Source organism: Schistocerca piceifrons, chromosome 1, assembly GCF_021461385.2.
Source record: "Schistocerca piceifrons isolate TAMUIC-IGC-003096 chromosome 1, iqSchPice1.1, whole genome shotgun sequence".
Taxonomy (NCBI): Eukaryota; Metazoa; Arthropoda; class Insecta; order Orthoptera; family Acrididae; genus Schistocerca; species Schistocerca piceifrons.
In genome coordinates this window covers 562,325,471-562,351,218 of record NC_060138.1, presented here as the reverse complement: position 1 = coordinate 562,351,218, position 25,748 = coordinate 562,325,471, and the positions used below count along the sequence as shown (strand labels likewise).

The 25,748-nt window shown below is 43.8% G+C and overlaps 1 non-coding gene across 1 annotated transcript; it reads right to left on the bottom strand.

Annotated features, from left to right (window-relative positions):
• Nucleotides 1–12,785: 12,785 nt before the first annotated feature.
• Nucleotides 12,786–12,858, bottom strand: Trnaa-cgc. The gene has a single exon. It is a non-coding gene; the product is annotated as a tRNA-Ala (tRNA).
• Nucleotides 12,859–25,748: the final 12,890 nt, after the last annotated feature.

The window sequence follows — 25,748 nt, the reverse complement described above, 5'->3', positions numbered from 1 at the left end:
AATGAGTTGTAAAACAAATTGCTCTATTACGGGGGGGGAACTATTCTTAATTGAATGTTGTTGAACAACTGTAAGGAAAATGTGCATCGGATCAGTCTACTGGCAAATACGCCTTTTTCTGTAAATATTGTATAATTATGTAGATGAAAAGCTCAATGTGGATATTTTACAGTATAGACTTACTTCATTAACCAGTTTTCCGTTTAAAAAGCCGAAATATGACTCTTGTCAGGAAAGAAAAACGGTACTGCTGACTAACAGTGAATAAAAGAACAAACATGTAGAGCGTGATGCAGAAACAGAGGAAGTGTCAGTCTGATCGTACAATTCTGATATAACACAGTAAATTAACGTCCTAGCAATATATCAGTAAACACTAGACCTGAACAAGACTCGTACTGACTCTCCCTGCATTTAAATACTCTGATTGCTGAAGGTCTTAATAAAACGATTGATCGGTTTTTAAAGTTCGCTCAATTGCCAGAATACGGCTGCGTCGTGATCACGACATCTTGCTCATCAGAAACTCCATGGTTATGCAGATCAGACTGATGCTGCTTCTATCGGCCGAGGTTACATGAAGCTAATACACTCCTGGAAATGGAAAAAAGAACACATTGACACCGGTGTGTCAGACCCACCATACTTGCTCCGGACACTGCGAGAGGGCTGTACAAGCAATGATCACACGCACGGCACAGCGGACACACCAGGAACCGCGGTGTTGGCCGTCGAATGGCGCTAGCTGCGCAGCATTTGTGCACCGCCGCCGTCAGTGTCAGCCAGTTTGCCGTGGCATACGGAGCTCCATCGCAGTCTTTAACACTGGTAGCATGCCGCGACAGCGTGGACGTGAACCGTATGTGCAGTTGACGGACTTTGAGCGAGGGCGTATAGTGGGCATGCGGGAGGCCGGGTGGACGTACCGCCGAATTGCTCAACACGTGGGGCGTGAGGTCTCCACAGTACATCGATGTTGTCGCCAGTGGTCGGCGGAAGGTGCACGTGCCCGTCGACCTGGGACCGGACCGCTGCGACGCACGGATGCACGCCAAGACCGTAGGATCCTACGCAGTGCCGTAGGGGACCGCACCGCCACTTCCCAGCAAATTAGGGACACTGTTGCTCCTGGGGTATCGGCGAGGACCATTCGCAACCGTCTCCATGAAGCTGGGCTTCGGTCCCGCACACCGGTAGGCCGTCTTCCGCTCACGCCCCAACATCGTGCAGCCCGCCTCCAGTGGTGTCGCGACAGGCGTGAATGGAGGGACGAATGGAGACGTGTCGTCTTCAGCGATGAGAGTCGCTTCTGCCTTGGTGCCAATGATGGTCGTATGCGTGTTTGGCGCCGTGCAGGTGAGCGCCACAATCAGGACTGCATACGACCGAGGCACACAGGGCCAACACCCGGCATCATGGTGTGGGGAGCGATCTCCTACACTGGCCGTACACCACTGGTGATCGTCGAGGGGACACTGAATAGTGCACGGTACATCCAAACCGTCATCGAACCCATCGTTCTACCATTCCTAGACCGGCAAGGGAACTTGCTGTTCCAACAGGACAATGCACGTCCGCATGTATCCCGTGCCACCCAACGTGCTCTAGAAGGTGTAAGTCAACTACCCTGGCCAGCAAGATCTCCGGATCTGTCCCCCATTGAGCATGTTTGGGACTGGATGAAGCGTCGTCTCACGCGGTCTGCACGTCCAGCACGAACGCTGGTCCAACTGAGGCGCCAGGTGGAAATGGCATGGCAAGCCGTTCCACAGGACTACATCCAGCATCTCTACGATCGTCTCCATGGGAGAATAGCAGCGTGCATTGCTGCGAAAGGTGGATATACACTGTACTAGTGCCGACATTGTGCATGCTCTGTTGCCTGTGTCTATGTGCCTGTGGTTCTGTCAGTGTGATCATGTGATGTATCTGACCCCAGGAATGTGTCAATAAAGTTTCCCCTTCCTGGGACAATGAATTCACGGTGTTCTTATTTCAATTTCCAGGAGTGTAGGCTACTTGTTAAATCAACTCTCATGCAAGCCGGGATGCGTTATTTACTATGTTCCTGAAGTCGTTAGGGGCCTCTCACATTGCTTGTAATTGGAGGACCTGGGCATTTCAGCTGATTAACAGTAATGATTGCTGAATGATGGAATTTGATCCAGTAAAATAATATTTATTCAAAGAGTGCGTAAAAATTACTCATGGTATGCAAACCTCGAGCCAACAAAACGATTTTCAAATGATTTTTCATAATTAAAATGTAACAATTATGGGAAAGCGAATGGCTTTTACGGTCGCCATCAGCATGATGGAGGACTAATACAGTTCAAACGTGATTGTAAAACGTTAATAATACACGAAATAAGGTATGAATTTGAACGGAACAAAATACATAGGAGATCACAGCAGAAAGAAAGCCGCGCGGGATTAGCCGAGCGGTCTCAGTCGCTGCAGTCATGGACTGTGCGGCTGGTCCCGGCGGAGGTTCGAGTCCTCCCTCGGGCATAGGTATGTGTGTGTTTGTCCTTAGGATAATTTAGGTTAAGTAGTGTGTAAACTTAGGGAATGATGACCGTAGCAGTTAAGTCCCATAGATTTCACACACATTTGAACATTTTTTAAATTTTTTATTTCAGAAAGAAATATCACCAGGCGGGTGATATCCAATGATTCAACTCGACAATGCTACGAAACATGAGTTTTACGAAAAAAAAAAAAATCCTTAGAAGCAAGAATTACATTGGAGGATAGCTTGCATGTCAATGTGTGAAGCGTGTGGCACAAGTTAGGAAGACTAAGAAACAGAAACCGGTAATGTACATCTCTTACCTCAATATATGGCGATTTCCGAAGTCGCGGGTGTGCATTGCAAACGCGTTCTTAACGTGACTCCCACTAGGGTGGTCACCGGCAAGTCGGTGTGCACCGAATCTCGGCCGCTGCTAATTGTTGTCGGGCTAAGCCGACGTGATATGACTGCGAATCGCGAATTCTATCACCGTCCCGATTAATCGTCGCAGGTGCTCGTAAGCGGAAAGTGGAACTTCGAAGATTTGTCAGAGGGTTAAAGTAATGAAAGTCATATCGGGCCGCAGAGTCAAGAGTAGCATCACAACAAAGTTCGAATCAGATTAACCATACGAATTCCATTACCAATAAGAAACTCTCTCTGAATTTTGGTAGCCTTCCTTCAGTCCTCACGGAAACCGCACAATCTTCTCTAGCCAATATCTGATTAACTCCTCCTCCAATCAGAGAATTCCGTTTCCTAGCTCCCATCATGAAGTTACAATGTATCCGCTAATGAGATACTTATGTATGAAATTGGGAGAGGAGTGTCGTCCAGTAGATGCAGATGTAGATGTCCTGTTCTCACGTCCAGACTTGTTCGTTGAAAATGCCGAGTATTTGTGTTGGGCTTCACACAACGCTCCCACGGGAAGAGGAAGGTTTACAAATTTGCTGATACACGAATGGCTATACACTTTGTTTGAGGAAACGTATCTGGAGACCACACACTCTAGTGTAATGGGAAAACAGCTGAGGACTAAGCCCAAATTTTACTAACGAAGCATAGTTCTAACCCTTTTCATCAGTGGTTTCCCGTTCTGCTATTGAGGACACCAGCCTTCCGTTCCGCTGCTCACTGTTCCCAGAAGTTGAGCAAGGAGGATAATGCCTGAAAAAAATTACTAATAGAATGAAATGTTAGACTAGGTACGTACCGATAGGTTACCTGCATTGCTACACGGCAACCCCTAGGCACTCACTCAAATGACAGATAGCACAGGTGGAAAGTCGACAGTTAAAACTGAATCGGAAAGTAAATGAAGCAAGAGAGTCTTGTATGCAAATTCATTATGCAGATAGGACAAAATGTGAGGAGAATGGCCTGAAACAGGCCGCCGACTGACATCTCATTCAAAATAATTGAAGACATTAAATAAATTCTAAAAAAAGTGAACTTTTTATGCCTGTCTCTGTTGTCACGTAGTTGTTCCTTGCCTCCTTTCCTTGTAAGTAATACGTGTTCGAATACGAATGTCATTGCTTTGATGAGGTCTTTCTTACTACTGCCTAGTATCATCTCCGATTATGTGGAGCTTCATATCGTGCTGTACCGGACTTCTAAAACATAACTTGGAGGAAAATATTTTGACAGAAACGCTTAGTTGTGCTGTCAGCACTGTTATCACCTAACGCACAGAATACCTTGCAGTCCGCAGCTCGTGGTCTAGTGGCTAGAGTTGCAGACTCTGGACCACCAGGTACTGGGTTTGATTTCCGGCTTGGTTGTTGATTATCTCTGCCCGGGGACTGGGTTTTTGGGTTGTTCTCAACATTTCATCATCATCATTCGTGAGAGTGATTCGAATGGATTATGTTAAAAATATTGTACTTTGTAAAATTTGGGGCTTTGTACTGGCGCTGATGACTGCGCCGTTGAGCGCCCCACAAATCAGTCACCGTCGTCATCAGTATACCTTACAGCCAGGTGTTGTGCCTAATGTCTGTTGCAGATAGCAGTAATGGGCTCCCATTGTTTCTCCCGTGTAGTGCTACCAGATAGCCGCAGACTGAACACCAGATCTCGTAAATGATTCCTATCACTTTTAAAGAATGCACGTTGCGACATGGTCGGCACATAAACATCATCCCTCAAATATCTCAAAGGTCTAGGCATATCTTGACACGAAAAAGAATCAGCCCTAACACGTCATGGTGGCTGGCATCTCCTTTGACGCGGACACACAAAAAAATTCTTCCTTATATGTCATGTATAACGGTGATCAAACTACCACCTTCCTCCCGTTCAAACGCTTCAGTTCACTACATCCACTCCTTTATTCTTCTTTTTAGTCACCTTATTGTGCAGGACGAAACTGATATCATGCTGTAATATTTGTAGTTTATGTGTATGTCATGCTCATACTGACCCCAAAAAAATTCCTCTCTCGTTCTCCAATATACAAAAACTGCCCCCCTGTGCTCATGTCAAATGCCTTCTGCCTCGTAAAACGAAAAATTTTACCAGATTCGCTGGCTACACAGTCTAGCATAGACTACAATGCCAAAATACCTCATCGCTTGTTCCCTCCATCCCCCCCCCCCCCAACCCCCCTCCCCACACCCTTCGCGCTCGCCTTTATCAAAGTTGTTGAATAAGCCGACTACAAGACCATCAAGATAAGAAAACATGAAAATATCGCATTATGATGATCGGAATATACACTGAAAAAGGAACCGAAAGAAAGGCACAACATAAAAAAATTACAGATGAATCCTCCAAAATAATACCCTACAAAAAACTTATTTATTTTCTACGTTCACAAAAGGAACCAGCATCCTATAAACTAAAATTACCAGCTACGTACTTAAACTAACTCCTTTCCTTCCTTTTGGTCTTCTGTGCTATGTTCTTACCACTGGCTCGTTTTCCGTTTCCAGTCACTGTTGGTTTGTACCGTTCTGATGCTGATTGCACCGCTAGTCTGTTCCTCTCACCCCCATAATATGGGCACCCTGCCTCTCATGACTGTGCCCCTGTGGTCTTTCATACTCTTGGTTGAACTATAATAGTTACCACGAGTCTATGGCCACTTAATTGTGGTTACCGTTGTACTACTGTCTCAGCCGTGAGCGGGACGTTTCGGCTCTACGCTCACTCTAAAAGCAGTGTAGTCTTGCAGAGTGTTGTTCGTTGCTGTGAATTGGGCTTTAATTCCCGTTCTCATTATTAATGTGTTTTAACCACTTTAATGTTCCCTCATTCTCTCCACGATATCATACTAGTGCAATCTGATAAGAATGTGGCACCTACCGTAGCAGAACCGTATTGAATCATTTGGTGCCAAACGTGTATCATGAAACTGTCTCTTTTAAAATATTTCTCGAAACATTCCACGGGGCTGCAGATACCTGAGTTTGAAAAATTTTTTCTCAACATAGTTTCGTTTTTAACACACGCTTCAGCCGCTTGCGGACAATAGGTGGTGAAGTACTTTTCTGAAAACGTCCGGTAAGAGCGCAAGTTCTGTGCTAATGTTCGCGTCCTCCTCGCAGCCTCACCTTCGAGAGAGCTGCACACAACATGAAGGTGATAGCGAACGGGCCACGATGTTGGGACTGAAAAATTAAACTGTTCGGTTTAAGCTCTGGCATGGAAGTTTGAAGTATTTTCCCTAAACACCTGAAATTTGCATCGTTTCAAGAAGGCTTGCCCTTACGACGACCTCGCGTCTTCGTTGAGCGCCGGACGCGACTCATACCATGCGGCACTTGGTGTCGGTGATGACATGCTCCTATTGTCTGTGAGAGATAGAATTTGGTCACTGCTTAACATCACGTCAAGTACAGACAGGACGCTGCACTCAGTTCCGCAGGCGCTTCTTATTATTCTTGAAGGTATTTTTGTTCTGTCGTTGCAACTACAAAAATGCGTATTTTTTTCACCAGACGAGTGTCAATTTAGTGTGGTATAGCATCATCAGTGGTAAGTAATTAAGTTATTTACATTTTGATTTGCTTTAATGTCGAAAAACAGTTCGATCTTAAAGCAAATTAAATTATAAATAACTACATTGCAAACCACTGATGATACTTTACCTCAATAAAGCGAAACGCATCTGGTGAAGAAAACAAGTACTTTTGTAGTTGCAGCGACAGAACAAAAATACCGTCAAGAACTGTAAAGCAACTACGGACAACATGGCCACACAAATGATGAATTTAATGACGCCTCTTACTACGCATAACACTTGTGACACTATCAGTCGCAGAAGTCCGAGTTCCTCGGTGGTCATTTCCACCTGCTGTTTGCTGACGCTGTTGATGTTTCGTTTCCTTGCGTTTCCTTGAAGTTCAACAGTTCTCCCTCTTTTGCTGTGTCAGATTGCTGTCTTTTCCGTTTCCTTCACCTTGCGCTTTATTTCATTAACTTTCTGTTCCACTTGCTGGAGTTCGTACATCTGTTTCGGCATTTTCGTACGTAATTGTTTGTTCGTGAGTTTCTATTGCAGATGGGACGCCCTTACTAATTTTTCTGTCTGTTTCATCTGGAAGGCGTAGTGGGTTTTCTACTATTCCTTCATCTCTTTAGTAATCTGATCTGGACCTACCTGTTTCTATACCGCCTCAGTGAATGCCGGCAGTACCGCCTCTATCCTCATAGCAAGTTCCTCCTGTGAGTTTTTTTTCCTATCTTGTTCCTTATTTCATTCCTTCAGTAACCTCTTTTTCTCTCGCTGTCAGTCATTATTTTCCGTAGCATGCTCGTTACGTCATCACCTCCTCACACTGCTCCTGCTACTGGTGAAATCATTGCCTCTGGCTGTGACAACTGCATTTCAGTGCCCTGCGTGTTCCCTACGGTATCTCCTCACTGTCATCACTCATTCTGTGGCTGCCTGAATCTGATTGTACTCAGTAGTATATTACTACTAACTTCCCCTTGAAATTGCCCCCCTCCTCTAGTTATTGATATATCTACAGGAGTGCCACCTTCCGCATCAACCAATGCTCTCACGACTTCCATATTGCCTAATTGTATCATCTGGCTTCCAATCCCCATTCGGTAAATGCTCCGGTGCACTGCTTGTTCCTACGACGAGCAGTTAACAGGAATATTCATGCCATTTATTACTGAAAACAAAGAAACAATACGATATGAAAGATGTGTGCAGCATACACAAGCTGCTAGGGAAAGAGTTTTCAAAATTATGAAAATTATTGCACTACTAGTAAACATATAATACGTCGATAAATGTAAACATATTCATTAGCAATTCTGTGCTCTTGTTCATAATTCTGAGTATTCGATTCACGCTTTTAATTGACTGAGTGCGACAAAAAATTATATCTGACTGTGGATCAAAGGAAAGCAAGTGTGCATCTCCTACCACGACAGAAAAGGAATGGCAGGGATGCCAAGTAATGCCAGAAACTGAGAGTGCTGTGGACACGACATTTTGCTCATGAGTAGCTCCATGGGCATGCTGACTGGGCTGAAGCTGTTTCAGTGACCCCAGATCATATAAATGTTAGATTACCCCCATGCAGCTATCACGCTAATTGAAAATTCAGCTGCGGTCTTACCGGAAAACATTATGTTGTAAGTTCTTGAACTCGTCACGGCCCTCGCCTCTTGCATATGTTTGGAGGACCTGGCCATTGCCGTTGCATAATTTACTTTAATTTTTGTTGAATGGTAAAGTAATATTTATTCAAACAAATAGTAGAAATTGCTCAGAAGATATAAACTTCGAAGTTATAAAACAATAAACAAATGAATTTACATACTTAAAGTAGAACAAAGATAGGAATCTGAATGGTTGTTAAGGTCGCCACCAGCATGATACTGGATAATTACTGCTCAGACGGAGCCAATATACATAAAGGACAAGAATTACGCTTACAGCTGATTAGAAAAGTTGAAAATTACATAAAAATGCTATGAATTCGAATAGAACACACGACAGATCAATGAATAAAAGAAACGTAACTAGTTGGATGAGCTCTAATGAGTCCACTGCATAACGAAACGAAACATGAGTGGTTACAAAAAAGTATCTTCTAAACAATAAATAGATTGCAGGAAATCTTGCTTGTCAATGCGTGAAGCGCATACAGCAATATATCGCGATGTCCGAAGTCGGGGTTGTACACAGCAAAGGCGATCGTACCGTGACTGATATTGAGATGGTTCCCGTCCAGTCGGGGTGAGCCGAACTGCGGACGCTGCTAACTATTGCTTGTCTGAGCCAGTGTGATGTGTCTGTGCATCGTTCATCTCATCACCCTCTTGATTACTCATCGAAGGTGCTCGCTAAGTTCAGGGCGAAGATTTGGCAGCAGTGTGCCGAAGTCAAGAAAAACTCGTTCGAGTGCGGAGCCAAATGGCTCTGAGCACTATGCGACATAACTTCTGAGGTCATCAGTCGCCTAGAACTTAGAACTAATGAAACCTAACTAACCTAAGGACATCACATACATCCATGCCCGAGGCAGGATTCGAACCTGCGACCGTAGCGATCGCCCGGCTCCAGACTGTAGCGCCTAGAACCGCACGGCCATTCCGGCCGGCCAGTGCGGAGTCTAGAGCAGCATCACCGTGTAGAAATTCGAATAAGAATACCCATACGAATCCGAACACCAATAAGAAATTCCCTCTGAATTTTCGTGGCCTTCTTTGAGACCTCGGGAAGGCACCCTACAAGATCTTTTCCAGCCAATCGCTGAAAGGGCCTTTCTGCTATTCCAATCAGCGATCTGGAAGTCCGTTCCCTGACTCCAACCTTAAAGTTAAAATGTATCCGCCGATGAGAAACGTGTATATGGAAACGGGAGAAGAGTGCTCTCCTGCCCCTAAGTCCAAATTTTTTGTCGAAAATGCTGAATGTACTTCGTTCTATGGGATGGGGACGATATGGAAATTTGCTGACACACTCGTGGCTATGTATTATATTTGAGAAAACGTATCTAGGGACCACTCACAGCAGCATTATGGGAAGTGAATAGCTGAGGAATCAATCCAACGTTTTATAACGAAACAAATGTCTCACCACTTCCACTAGTGGCTACACCTTTCACTGTTGAGGACGCTCGTCTTCTGTTCCGCCGATGAATGTCCACGGACGCTGATCTTGGAGGATAGTCCCTGGAAAGGCTCGCCGGACTGTCCGTGCGGCCCACTACCGTGAGATCCTGCCCTCCAAGTGACCGACAGCTCTTCCAGAAAGTGCGAAAGTACCTCCAGTTTTTGTGACAGTGAAAGGGAATTCCCCTGGCCCAAGACCAGACGCATTTAATGGAAGAAATACTACTGGAATTAACAGTTAATTAGGTATAGAGGAGTGGGCTATCTGCACTACTACACCCCTTAGCCACTCATATTTACAAGACGCAGTACTGGTGGAAAGTCGACAAATAAAGCTTAATCGGAACATGAACGAAGCAAAAGTGTCTCGTATGCAAATTCACAATACAAATTGGATTAAATATGACGAGAAAGTCCTGAAACACAGCGGCTCACAAAATGAATAAGTGGCCTTAACAGAAACAGGATACCATTTGGTAGTTCAGATGTTCATTTAATCAGTGCTTAATACTGTGAGTGACAAGGTTTGTACACGATCTCGATCAGTTATACACATAGCCCGGCACATCAAACTAATGCTCCAGGAACCCGTGTTGCTTAACCTCTAAAAGTCGGCGAATCTCTAAAAGAAGATTTTAATAACGAGTACCACGCCGCGGTTCAGTCAGAGTCTTCGAATAAGACTGTCGAAGCGCCTTCTAAGTTCCATATATCTTGCAGAATTCTACAAGTCCCTACACGTTTCACCAGAAACCTTTCAAACATTTTCATTGCGTCTGAAATGCCGCTCATCATCGCAAGCCTAAACTCAAAGGCCTCGCGTAACCAGCCGTCCTGCAGCAACATGGGTGCAGCCCTAAAATAACACCCATCTTTCGTTGCAAAATCCATTGGATTAGTCATATGACTAGAAAAACTACACAGAAAACACTTAGCGTGAATAGCGCTGGCGTGCCGTTCCTTTCAATAATTAACCAAAAAAATATGAAAGGGGGGGGGGGGTTGGGCTTTGCACCATTTTGAAAATTTTGTAACCTAGTTAGTTATTTTATATCTTACAAATTCGAAAAAATGCCTGTTGTTTCTTATGGATATTTGTATGTGATTCTACAAATGTTTCAAATTTTTAGTTAAACTTAACCCAATAATATCAGCCTCAGTAGTACATGTCACTTTCCCTGACGAAAGTCACGTGTAAGATTTTCAGTTTTAGGACTTCACTTACACATGAGTATCTCTTTAAAATTATTTTGTGAGTAAAATTCATCAACAATTAACCAGATTTGCTCTTTTTAATTTTCTTAGAGTGGGCATACAGTACTCCACCTCGACAGTACAAGTTACTGAAAATGCGTTGAAATTGCTGAGGGAGTGCTAAATGATGTTTTCATAATTTGGACTGTGTTAACTGTTCTTTGTGTGTGAAGTTTGTAATGAACAAACAATAAATTAATCTTAACGCTAGAAGCATTACACAGCAGTTACAACTAGAATTTCATTTGCTTTTGCTGGGGTGCTTAACACATCGGTTACAACTAGAACTTCATTTGCATTTTCTGGGTTGCTTCATTTAATTTATTTGCATCTTATTTATTGAAATGCCAAAATTAACGTTATCTAATGTTACACGTAAGGAGATTTAAATATCTAAAGCACCTACTGTAGTCTGTGGTCTAAACCTTCCACTACACTTAATACACTGCATTAACGGATATTCTGGTGTTCGACAGTGCCATTGGAGCACTGTCATTTGACACTTACTTCGTTGTGATCTTTAGACGCGTTTAGAAGATCGAATTTTTAACTTCAGTCGTCCTTATGTAACGTAACATCGACAGAATGGGTGTTAATACGTGCTGCCCCTCCTCGTTTTTATCTTTCCTGTGATGCCATGGCTGGTCCTATATCCTTCAAGTGCAAAGTTTACTGATGAGGTGGCAATGAAAAGATTAGCGGTCTCTTAGATTTCACTGTGGCGGCACCGTCACACCAGCCTTGGCCGTTCGTCAGACTGGCGCACACCTGCCCACGTTTCTCACGTACTTGAGATAGAAAAAAAAAGCAGTCTGAGAAGAAGGCTGACGAGTAGTATGCTCACTTTGTCTCTCAAATGACCTTGAAGGTCATCATGTGCCTATCATATGATCATGAAGGTCTATGCATGACATCATAAGTGACCTTGCAATGTGTTTGTCATCAAGATGGCAGATGGTGGAAAACTGAAAAATCCTAAATGTTAGATGGCAGCAAATTTAATAATTACGTATGGCAGGTGGTGGGGAATACTTTTCTGCCAATCATAGTGCAAGATGGCACTGACAGGATAATTTTTATTACTAATCGTAATGGAGTATTATTGTATATTTTTTGTCAACGCCCTCCATGTTAAAAGTATGCAGTGGGATATTTATAAAACAAATATGTGTTATATAGTTGCTCCAATTATTAAAATTCATCATGTAACATTTACGATTTCAAGCACTAAATAGTTATCATAATGTATTTTTCGTGATAGATAGACCATGGAGCACGAAATTATGCTACATCAGGAAACATTCGAATTAATTCTGAAACTTCAGCTTAACTCTCTCTGGGCTATTGTTCTCAGGAAGTATCTGTAATAAAACACAGGTATCAGAACTCGCTGACTTGTTCCATTTCCTCCCTGACAATTCCGTGCTGAATTCTAGTTTGCAGTTAATTAGTAACATAAATTCCAGGAGAAGTGTAGTGAATTATTTTTAAGTTTGGTGTAGCTGCACCTGTGTTTCTACAGCTCATATTTCACTCAAAAACGCTTCTCGGATTGATTTCATACATATAATCTGTGCAAGTTTTCTATCAAAGACACACATACAACTTTAACACCGTCTATATTTACTGTATTATCAAACAAAAATGAAGATTTCACGACTGAAAACTCCATCCTGCGAGAATTTTGTAGTCACCCCTTATACGTTCTTTCCCGCACTATGTTCAGTGTCCGAGATATGCCTAGTATGAAGAGTATGGTGGTGGTGGTGGTTAGTGTTTCACGTCCCGTCGACAACGAGGTCATTAGAGACGGAGCGCAAGCTCGGGTTAGGGAAGGATTGGGAAGGAAATCGGCCGTGCCCTTTCAAAGGAACCATCCCGGCATTTGCCTGAAACGATTTAGGAAAATCACGGAAAACTTAAATCAGGATGGCCGGAGACGGGATTGAACCGTCGTCCTCCCGAATGCGAGTCCAGTGCGCTAACCACTGCGCCACCTCGCTCGGTTGACGAGTATGGAACAAGCTGTGAGAAATCAGTTCCTGACGTGAGAACAACATTATTTACTCTCTTCAGAAATTCCACTTTAAGCTGAAAGTTAGATCAGCTATAGTGCTCATACTCCCTGTGATCAAAAGTATCCGGATACCTTGCTGAAAATGACAAGTCCGTGGCGCCCTCCGTCGGTAAGGGTGGAATTCAGTATGGTGTTGGCCCACCCTTAGCCTTGATGACAGCTTCCACTCTAGCAGGCATACGTTCAATCAGGTGCCGGTAGGTTCTTTGGGGAACGACAGCCCTTTCTTCATGGAGTGCTGCACTGAGGAGAGGTATCGATGTCGTTCGGTGAGGCCTGGAACGAAGTCGGCGTTCCTAAACATCCCATAGGCGATCTATAGGATTCAGATCTGGACTCTGTGCAGGCCAGTCCATTACAGGGACGTTATTGACATGTAAAAACTCCGCCACAGGCTGTACATTAGGACCAGGTGCTCTTCAACAGTGGGAAGCCAAAAGGTGCTAAAAACATCAGTGTAGTCCTGCGCTGTGATACTGTCGCGCAAAACAACAATGGTACAAGCCCCCTCCATGAAAAACACGACCACACCATAACACCACCGCCTCAGAATTTTACTGTTGGCTCTATACAAGCTGGCTGATAACGTTTACCGGGCATACCCAAACACTGCCATCGGATCGCCACATTGTGCACCGTGATTCGTCACTCTACACATCGTTTTTCCACTGTTAAGTCGTCCAATGTTTACGCTTCTTACACCAAGCGAGGTGTCCTTTGACATTTACGGGCGTGTCGTGTGGCTTACGAGCAACCGCTCGACCATGAAATCCAAGTTTTCTCACCTCCCGCCTAATTGTCATAGTGCTTGCAGTGGATCCTGATGCAGTCTGGAATTCCCGTGTGATGGTGTAGATAGATGTCCGTGTATTACACATTATGGCCCTCTACATCTGTCGGCGGTCTATGTAAGTCAACAGGCGAGGTCGGCCTGTACACATTTGTGCTGTACGTGTCCACGTTTCCACTTCACTGTCACATCGGAAACAGTGGACCTAGGAATGTTTAGGAGTGTGGAAATCTCGCGTACAGACGTATGACACAAGTGGCACCCAATCACCAGGCCACGTTCGAAGTCTGTGAGTTGCGCGGAGTGCTCATTCTGCTCACTCACGTTGTCTATTTACTACAGAGGTAGCTGATATTGGGTACCTGGACAGTAGGTGGTAGCACAATGCACCCAATATGAGAACCGTATGTTTTTGGTGGTGTATGGATACTTTTGATCACATAGTGCACTTGTTTTGCAATGCGGCGTGTGTATCACGTTACACAGAGCTAAGAGAGTCAAATGCACTGTACGTCAGCAAGATAAGACTTCTCGAAATTAGAAAAAAGCGCAGTCGGCGACTACGGTCTTGACAGGGTCTGATTGGCTTGTGTGTGCTACTATTCCAAGCCGACATTCAAATGCTCTGCCGCAAAAGGTGTGGGCTGCTCAGTACATTCGAAAATGATATCGAGTTCTATTCTATTAAGCGTCTGGTGTAAAATTAACATATAAACTTACTGATTTTTATTTATGTTGAGGAATAATATAGAGCTATTACAACAGCCAAAGCTCCTGTTCACACAGAATTCAATCCTTTGGATTCTTTGGAAAGCAATCCAAAATTCAGATCCTTTAAACAAGACACAATGAATAAAAATTTCTGAGCAATTGTAAAGCGTTTTACAATACCGCAGATGACACTCATTCCACAATTTTTGGCTTTAGTACTTATGAATAAATGAGGAGCAGTCGTATGAAAAACCTAACTGATACGCCCGCTAAACCCTCTGGGCAGAACAAGTAATTAGGATTGTGGAAATGACCAAATAAGGCTGGGGTCATCTTCTAATTGTAATTTATTGTAATTTAATTACACTTTTATAACCAAAGCGGCACGTAGCCGGACCTTTCCCAGCTGAAGGCCTCCAAACAAGAAATCTTAGAAATGAGCAAGATAAAAATCCAATTAAAACAGCAATAAAATAATTTAAAGAAACATCACAGCAAAGTAGACAGAACAAACATATGCATGGTGCAATACAAATGGCTGAAGGCCAAATTACAGTTTTAAAGTTTTACAATATATTGCCATAGAGTTTTAAAGGCAGAAGGCCACAATGCTTAAAAACAAGATATGTTAAAAATCAACAAGATAAAAATGCAATTAAAGTGGCAAATAAAATAAATTAAAAAAAAACATATCACGGCTAAGTGGAAAGCCTCAAGGCAAAGCAGATAGAACAAACATATGTAAGGTGCACCACCAATGGCTGAAGGCCACAATTAGGTTTCAAAATTTTAAAATATATTACAAAAATCTCTTAAAGGCAGAAGGCCGCAATGTTTAAGTTTGAAAGATAAATTTAAGAATAAATTTTGCAAAAATTTTTAAGAAAGGAAAAATAACCATAAGCCTTAAATTTTAAGCAGCTGAAAACAGAGAATTAACCACCGGTGGCACTCAGAAGCCTCCAGGGAGGTGGGTCTGCCCCCGTTCACTTAGGCGAGACATGTGGTGAACCCATCTACACTTGATCCCTTGGAACCCAAGCAGGGGACAGCCATGGACCGACCGACACAATGACTTGCTTCCCATCAATCAGTACATGAGAACTAAAACAGAGAAGGTTACAAACGTGATAATCCACAATGTAGTATGTATTAGTTGTCAAAATTACACACCATGTTGGACAGCGACAACGTATGAGGAAAGGACGCTGCCTGAAATTACGTTAATGGCCAGGACAGGTAACCGGAACACTAACAGCCACTAGGCAGAAAATTTCGCTGCTAAACTTGAATTTGAAACACGGTAATATAGCTAACTTCACCCAAAAGAACACTGCCTGAATTTACGCCAGTGCACAGTGCAGGTAACCAGAACACTAACGGCAGAAAATTCCACTGGTGCCCCCGCATTGTAGTCAACCAAAATAATTAACTGCACCGCATGGCGGCTAAATTTAACCAGTAGATACACTCGGTGTTGCTCACAGGAAAACCTCCCCAACAATAAACCACCGAAACGAACCTCTACAACATGAATGGACGTGCCTTGGGTAGATGAAACCACTCCTCAACTCTTTACGTCTTGGGTCGGTCGACCACGAAGCTCGTAGCGATCGGGCAGCTCCACACAGGCTCCGACACTGCACAGGGGCTGCCAACGGACCCAGCCGACTGCACCGCGCGGAGATAACTTCCCTCGTCCGCAACAACTGACCGACTTCTCTCGGAATGGCGACTACATCTAAAGTAGTGGAAGTAACGCTAACTACACACACAACCTGACGAACTCTGACACGAAGACCTGAACGATACCAAACACTAACTAAACACACATGAAGACAAATGGGGAGTCGACGCACACACACACAGCCGCCTCATGAACGATCGGCGAGCCAAAACGCGTCGTCCGGAAGGACGACCGACCGACGATCTACCAAGACCGTGGTCCGGCGAGCCATCTCGACGCAGACCTCACTGCTGCCCCATCCCGACTGCACTAGTGCCGCATTGCAACTCCCCGACTGGCAGGTCCGGACTGCACTCCAGACGCGTTCCAACTGACAGGCAGCCCGAACTCGCGACCGTGCCTACGACAGACAACGACCGGGAAGTAATAGCAGTCGAGCAAAGGTACTACGAGAGGGGATATATCGACAAGCGCTGCTAACGCCTCTCACGGTCAAGCAAGGCAGCAACAGTACTAATTTAAATTAACGTAGTGAGATGGAAGTACGTTAAACACAGGGCGTAAAATACATGATGGCTGGAACACAAGCCACGCACGGCTCACTAACACTTGCCACAGCGGGACCACAGAATGCTTTCATTCAAAAGGAAATTACACACATGTTAAGGCATGTGTACCACTCGGAGACGAGGCGGATCAACTGCCGTGTCATAGAACGTGGTTGACCACAGACAGATCCACAACCAAACGCACTTTTGAACTTGCTCGTCCAACTGAAACTAACGTCCCAGCATGTCTTTTTTCACGTCGCCTAGGACTTGAAAAATCACAGTGAACGATCCGTGCTGTATGGAGGATTAAAAAGAACCACCCGATTTAAAAAAATTATAACTATTATGTTAAGCCGGCCGCGGTGGCCGTGTGGTTCTAGGCGCTCCAGTTCGGAGCCGCGCTGTTGCTACGGCCGCAGGTTTGAATCCTGCCTCGGGCATGGGTGTATGTGATGTCCTTAGGTTAGTTAGGTTTAAGTAGTTCTAAGTTCTAGGGGACTGATAACTACAGCAGTTGAGTCCCATAGTGCTCAGAGCCATCTTTTCTATTATGTTATTTGAGATATGTACGTGAACAACGTACTACTGGAAAGTGCAAATTCTCAAGTTTTACATGGTTCGCACTAGGAAGCACTACTGTGGGCCTACTTCAGTTCTAGTAAAAATGGTGTCGGGACAACAGAAAGAGTTTTGTGTGCTAGGTTTTGCACAGTGCCTGTCAGTAATAACTATTCAGCGTCACTTTCTTACTAGGTATAGTGTGAATCCTCATTCAGCATAAGAATTAGACGTCTGCCTCAACATATCCGACCTTGCCGGTGTGGCTGAGCGGTTCCAGGCGCTACAGTCTGGAACTGCGGACCGCTACGGCCGTAGGTTGGAATCCTGCCTCGGGCATGGATGTGTGTGACGTCCTTAGGCTAGTTAGGTTGAAGTAGCCTTAAGTTCTAGGGGACTGATGATCTGAGAAGTTAAGTCCCATAGTGCTCAGAGCCGCTTGAACCATTTTGAACAAATCCGAGAAACAGGTTGTTTGTGTAAAGGGCAAATTTCGGACCGTCGCCGATTATCTGACACAGAGGTCGAACGCATCCGCCATAATTTCAGAAGGAGAACGCAATAATCCGATCGCCGTACAGCTTGAAAGGGCAACATGCCTCCCGACGTCTGTCTGACGCGTGTTGCGTCGTCGTTTGCACGTGAATCCATACAAATTTCAGCTACTACAAGCTTTTCGTGAAGACGACAAACAACAACGTGTGGAGTTCTGTAATTTAGTTCTTGGCAAGTTGGAGGACGATAGTTATCATCCACACTTATTGTTTAGATACGAGGCAACAGTCCATTTAAAAAAGTTGAGCCATCAAAATATGAGAATATGGGGTACGGAACAACCACAAGGAGTTGTACAACATGAGAGCGACTCTCCAAATTGTAACATGTTTTATGTAGTTTCACTGGAAACGGTGCACGGTCCAATTTTCTTTGACTGAACATTGCTACAGGAAGCAATGTGCTTGAAAACTTTCTTTTTCCTCATTTGGCGACTGATTCGAATGACTACATTTACCAATAGGATGGGGAACCGCCACAATAGCATCTGGAAGTTCGGTAATTTTTAAAACAGAGGATGACACAACGATGGATCGATCGCGATGGACCAAATGAATCAGCTTTACATTACTGGCCTCCAAGATCTCCCGACGTGCCTCTATGTGACTATTCCTTGTGGGGGTTTATAGAAGACATTATTCTTGTCCCTTCGTTACAATGAAAGAACTTAGACAACGTATAACAGCAGCTGTGGAAGTTGTAACTCAAGACATTCGCGCTGCAGTGTTCTGACAATTTGAATACGGCATTGACATATGCCGTGCATCTCAAGGGGGGCATATTGAACACCTACGAATTGGTAAGGAAAAAAAATTTGAGTTTCCTGTTCATCGAAACTAAATTCATTGTGTAAGTGTATCAGTCTTAGAAATATAGATGTGCCAAATCGAATGATTCTTTTCGATACATGCTGTATAATGATTAAATTAAATTTATGTTCAAAGCTAAAAAAAGTAATTACAAGGCAATATTATTTCACAATACCTCAAAATGATAAGGATCTAACTCATCCTAAAACTTACCTTCAACAAAAATTCACTCATGTCTCTAACATTTCTCCAGTTTATTTTATTGCGATTATCGGTGCATTCCACATTGATACCCATTGCGTTGTGTGTATATATATATATATATATATATATATATATATATATATATATATATATGTGTGTGTGTGTGTTTGTGTGTGTGTGTGTGTGTGTGTGTTTGTGTGTGTGTTTTCTGCAATAATGTATAATAAACTAAGTAATTCTTACCTTTTAACTGTTGTAAGTGACATATTTTGTTCTCTTTCTGCATCATCTTCCATATAATGCCTTGCAACTTTCTCGTTAGGGAATGGACAATGAAACATGTTTAAAGGAAATAACCAACAGTGATGTACGAGTAACAGGCAATAATATTTGTTGGACGCTGTGAAGCCCTCAAATCGATCACCACCTGTCTAAATTAGACAAAGAAGTATTAAACTCTCTGTTGGGAACAGAAACTGTAAACAGCTGAACTGTCGTTGTATGCGTCGATGAGATATGACATCGTGTAAATGATTTCATAAACGTGCCACATAAACAATATGCATTTTGGCTCTCAAGATTTGGCAGGTAAGCATGAAGCAAATGACCCTGAACTACCTAGTAGCCACACAATGAAGGGGATCAAACGACACGAATTCCTTGGCGTCCCGGCAAGCAATCTCCTGATACCAGCCCATTGTACTTTCTTTGACAGGTTCCCATAATTTCAGCAGACATAAGGGCAAAAACAGCCACCTTCTTATGATATTCAAAGCTGTGTCTCTCTGTCTCTCTCTCTCTCTGTCTCTCTCTCTCTCTCTCTCTCTCTCTCTCTGTGTGTGTGTGTGTGTGTGTGCGAGGCAGCGAGATGGCAGAAGCGATTAACAATGCGGAATCGCTTTGATCAAAGCGAGAGCCTACGGCGGGGAATGCTGCAATCGTGGAAACGACATTCTCTGCCTTGGGTTTCTCCTTCTCTCTTGTTTTATTCTAGTCTCTATCTCTCTCCCTCTCTCTCTCTCTCTCTCTCTCTCTATCTATCTATCTCGACCAGGCTCTGATATCCGCTTTCTTAATTAATCGGGTGTACATTATATACTGCACGAACTCGGTCGCTTTGGTTCATGTCTGCCACTGTCACTCATCTTCGCTGTACGTTGCAAACATGGTAAACATTAAACATTAAAGCTGGCTTTGTGCACGAATCGTTCTGAACTGTTCCACAAATTTTATTTGCCGTAGCTTTTGGAAAGGCAGACAGCCGTGTGCGACTATCTCAGGTAGAACAAGCCAGATTTGTTAATTTAACAAAAAAGACAATATGATGAAATAATAGCAATGCACTCAAATTTTACAACCACTGACGATGAAGAAGTGAACAGACAGGCTCCAACACGTTCTGGTAGTATTAGAATGCTTTTTAGGAAATAATGGTAGTAAGTTAACCCCTTTCTTACCCTGGAGCTACTGGTCTACTCACACTAAAAATTAGAGGAGAAAAATTACTATTTATCGATCATTGGTCGATGTACGCTGTGACCCATGCGTGTGTATCAAAGATCTGTTACTCATTGCGACGGCATAGTTTATACCTAGAGCCAAACCCACACTGTCGGTATTACCATATAACGGACACTAAATTGTACAGAACGGTTGGGCATTCTAGAACATTATACGTCTAGAAACTGGCAAAGATGCAGTGTGAAAATATACTGTTTGAGCAGCCACGAACTATCAGATAGGGAGGTGATTAACGTAGACTTGAAGCTTTCCCTTTGCGAAAGTGGGAGTACTGACGTGGATAGGTAGTAATTCAATCTTGTAAGAATACGTAAGGAAGGAACAAGCATATGTTTCAACGACCACTCATATAAGAAGAAAGTTACAGAATACGGTTGAATGAATGGAAAATTGGTGGAAAAAAATGTAATCACACTTATACGAACTTATTTAGAACTAACAGAGATTAATATCGAAGGTTTGACTTTCTGGAGCACATCGGTTCCATTTTCCAGCAAGACATCACAAAGCTCTTCCATGCCTGTCTCACCACGAGCTATTTCACGTGGAATGGCGATTTCTGCGAAGAGCTGGAAGGCGTCGCCATGCGTAGTCCTTTCAGCCCAGTGGTAGCTAACTTCTTCATGGAACAATTTGAAGCACAGGCTCTATACTTGGCGACTTGCATACATAAGGTGTGGCACAGGTACGTCGATGGTACTTTCGTTGTGTGGAGCCATGGTGAAGAACAGCTCGATGACTTCCTAAGACACTTGAACAACATAAAATTTACCATGGAAGTAGAAAAGGACAAAAGACTGCCATTTCTAGGTTGTCAACAAGCGGCCACGAAAGCCTTAACAGTTTTGAATAATATTACAGTTATCTTTCTGATATGAGATGAATATGATGGGGACCCATAAACTGGTATAGTATAACTTAGCAAACTCTATGATTATTTCAGTAGCAAAAATTAATCCAACCAAAGTTAATTCTTATCTTTAGTTGGAATAGTTTATATTTTTACATTTCAAGGCAAATTGATCAACATGGATCTCAATCAAGTTAAAAAAAAAAAATCAGTCATGATAGTAATCAAGGTGAAATTATCTTTCAAATAAGTTTAACTTATTTGCCTTTTTCATCACCTGTGAAGCAGGTATTTTAGACAGTAACAGTTGCGTAATCTAGCACTTTATTTTGCAAAAACAATGCTTTGCACTAAACTGAGAGTGCTTTAGCAAATTTCTAACTAACTTCACTTTTGTGGTTTTAACTTCAAGTTTGGCTAATCTTTGCACATTTGACCAACATAAGTAAATCACTAGTTCATTTGGTACAGAATATTCGGTTTTATAAACACTTAATAGAGGACCGGGCATAGGTTCCTGATCAGGATAGAAGTTATGGTTCCAAACACAGATTTATAGCATTTGGAATTATTATTAAAACCACGCACATAAATTAACTAGTCGATAATCTATTACATAGCTGTATACATAAAGTTAGTAGGGCAGTAGCGACGTTGTGGCGGCAAGCTACATGGCGGCTAACTGTACTCACAGCCCTTGATGTTTAAATGCTGTATAAAATTTCTTCTTGGTGACGGATTTTAACGTGTTAGAGCCATTTCTTATTGCTGAGAGTACCAAGCAACTGACAAATCCACATCCGAGGCAAAATTCCTAGCAAAACGGCTACCAATCAACTCCCTTGGCACCATCGATGTGTACCGTGCAGCGGCTAGCCACTGACTGCGTACAGTTCACACCAAGGAGCAACACAGTTTGACTAAGGAAACCACCTTTCACATCGTCCCATGCCACTTCCATTCTGGAGAGACTTCACTACATTTTCTACATTTTACAATACAGGTGCCCTAAGCATGAACCAGCTTCCAATATACAGTGGTTTTCTTATAAATACACACATATTATAAAATTTCATAATTTTAAACAATCATTTATGTTTTTTGCGTATGAATATCACAAACTTTAGTTTTCCTGTCACTAATCAATGGCCTTAACTAACAAAGAACAAACACTCCACAATCGTATATACACAGTTACCTAATATAAACCTGCTACTAATCGATATCTGCAGTTCTTCATGGTTGTAATCGTCTCAGCAATGTCAAAGTGTCCATTACCCCTCAACAAGTTCTGAATATGGTCCAGGGAGTAATTTTTCATAGAGACCTCATCGTGCAAACTGATGAGGAACTCCGGGCTAATCTGGAGCGATGTAGCGTTCATTTTCTTCAACATGTGCAGAAGGGTCGTAAAGACGACCGCACTGATATCAGCGCCTTCATTCTGGGTTTCGGGGAGGATACCCTCCCACACCAGTTCAAGATTATGTGCTACAGATGTGACATGAAGCCATGTGTCCCGCCGCCATTGAGCTGATTTTGGTGCTTATGTTTTGGGCATATGTCTTTCTGCCGTATGGCGGGCCCTCTGTGTGGTGACTGTGAGCACCCACCCTAGAGGGAATCCCTGTGTTCCGCCACCTGTGTGTGTGTGTCAATTCTCATGACCGTTACTTTCCTCGCTCACCAGACTGCCCAGCTTAGAAGAGAGAAAGGAAGACCCAAGAGTGCAAGTCCGTGTATCACCTGTTTATACTGAGGCTCGCCAAAAATACGAGAGACTCCATTCATTGTCACTTTATTCAGCTTTTGCCTCTGTTATATCCTTTCTCCCTTCTTTCTCCTCCCTACCCCCAGACCCATCGCTCTCCACCCCCTCCCATGCAGTTCCCTCTGCGTACAGTTCCCCGTCGTTGGCCGAAAAAGTGGCCTCTTCATCTGCACATGTCAGCGATGGGACTTTCCCCTGGGACCTCTCTTCCTGGCGTATCTCAGGATGGAAGCCTAGTACCACAACTCAGCCAGGAGACACGCCATCTGTGCACCCCAGCAACCCAAGCCTGTTCTCAGTCCTTGGAGAACATCTCGTGTCACGCTTTGTACTAGTACTAGTACTAGTACTAGTATCGACGACCTCTTCCTGTCCTGCTCCTTTTCTCTGGCAGAAATGCTGAGCAGAACAGACCCCCTGTGTTTCAACCCACACCACAATGAACCCTGTAAGGAACACTTCACTGAATGGAAATTCTCGCAGGCTCTTGCCTCTTCACATCGGATGGTCCCAGACCCGAATTCCATCCACAACTAGATGATCGAACACTAGGAGATTATCCAGAGGTGATATATCCTCAGGTTCTCCAACAGCATTTGGCTCATGGGTGCTTCCTCAGCACAGCCGCAAAACAGTGTAACCATCCCCTTAAGCCCAGGAAGAATCCAATGTCTCTTGTCAGCCATCGGCCATTTAGCCTGACGAACGCACCTTGTAAACTGATTGAGAGGATGGTTAGCTTAAGATTGTGTCGGCTAGTAGAATCTCTGGGCCATTTTTCACCATATCAGTGTAGCTTCTGGGAAGGATGATCTCCAAGTGATCATTTACTCACATTGGTAACAGCGATCTGACAGGCCTTTACTAAACGCCAGAAACTTGTTGCAGTCTTCTTTGACCTACGTAAGTTATTCGACACGGCTTGGTGCCGTCACATTTTAGTTACCATCTATAACTGGGCCTTTCTGGCTCTTTTTACGATTATTATCAGCGAGTTTTTATATCAATGACTCTTCAGAGTTCGAGTTGCCACTGCACTCAGCACTCCACTAATTCTGGAGAATGGTATCTCAATGGGTTCTCTGTTAAGTGTCACTCTCTTCCTCGTAGAACTCAATGTGCTTGTAATCTCTGTTGGGCCTGTGGTTACCCTGGCTCTGTACGTCGACGATTTGTCCATCTGGTGCAGCTCCCATTCAGTAGCGTCTGCTGAGCGCCAGTTCCAAGGCCTCTGTGTGGGCTGTGTCGCGTGATTTCCAGTATTCTCCCTCCAAATCGCACGTTATACATTTTTGTCGTCCACTCACTGCACACTCCAATCCAGAACTTTATTTAGGTGGCCAGCTGAGCCCTGTTTTTTGGGCCTTATTTTAAATAAAATGCCGACGTGGCTGCCCAATACTCGCCACCCAAAGACTATATGCATGTGGAAGCTAAATGCTGTCTGTCTCCTGGCCCGAACATCTTGGGATTGCTGGTTGGAATGCGTCTCTGGATCTCCATCTCCACTCACTGCACTGCAGCCCGTGTACCCCGCACCCCGCCCTCAGATGGTGCCTAGATCACGGATTAGAATCGACCTATTCCAGTGCCCTAAGGTCTCTGTCGCCTCTATGGCTTTCCAGCGTCTTGTATGTGCCATCCTTGGAAAGTTACAGTGGGCCACCCTCTTCTACACTGATGGTTCCAAGATGATACACAAGGCGGGATATGTTTTCACGTCTTCTACTGGCTTACAACACCATTCATTGCCAGGATCGTGCAGTGTGTTCACAGCAGAGCTCGTAGCTATTCGTAGAGCCTTACATTTTGTTTCTCAGGCCTCCCTTCACAGTGTTTTAATATGTATCGACTCAATGAGCAGCCTGCAGGCTATCGACCGATGCTACTCCCGTCACCCTTTGGTCTCTGCTATCCTTGACCTTCTCTCTGCCTGGGGCCATGCCACCTGCTCAGTTGTCTTTCTCTGGATCCCATGTCATGTGGGCATCCCAGGGAATGAAATGATTGACCATTTGGCTAGAGAAGCAAGTGTGTACCCCCCATTCACTTTCATGACTCTAGATATGGATTTGCGGATCTGCGTCAAATCCCCTTTTGCCCAAATGTGGAGTGACACCTGGTGCGCTACTGCTCACAGACATAAACTCCGCACAATCAAGGAGTCTACTGCAGTTTGGCGCTCTTCCTTGCACTCATCTCAGAAGGAGGGTAGTATCTTATGATGTAGACGCATTGGTCATAACAGGCTCACACATTGTTTCCTCTTGCATAACGAACCACCCCCACAGTGAGGTTCTTGAGCCAGACTGCGTTATGCCATATACTGGTTAAATGTCCTCTCCTTTTCGCCATCCGTACTGACTATAGTCTTCCCGATGCCTTAAAATTACAGTAATATTGGCAGACGATCCATGGATGGTTGAAGTGTTCCTCAGTTTTCTCCATGTTAGTGGTTTTTATTTTGAGATGAGGTTTTCCTTTACTCCTCGAGAAGGGGCAGGGTGGTTGTGATTTGGGACTCTCTTCACTGTTTCACGGTCTGGGAACTAAGCCCACTCCCCAACGCAAAGACTGCTCCTTTATCCCTCTTTTTTCCTGTTTTTGGATTAGGGCTACCCTTTTATACCCTCTACTGTGCGTGTTCCCAGTTCCTCAATGTAATGTTAGCTCCTCCCCACTTTTAGCAGAACCTCGCTCTTTCGTGTGAAACTTTGGAATCGCGGAACTGATTACCTTGCCTTTAGTCCCATAACCGCCGTCTATTGATCAGTCGATTAGTCGTGTTTATTTTTTGATTGTGCTTTTA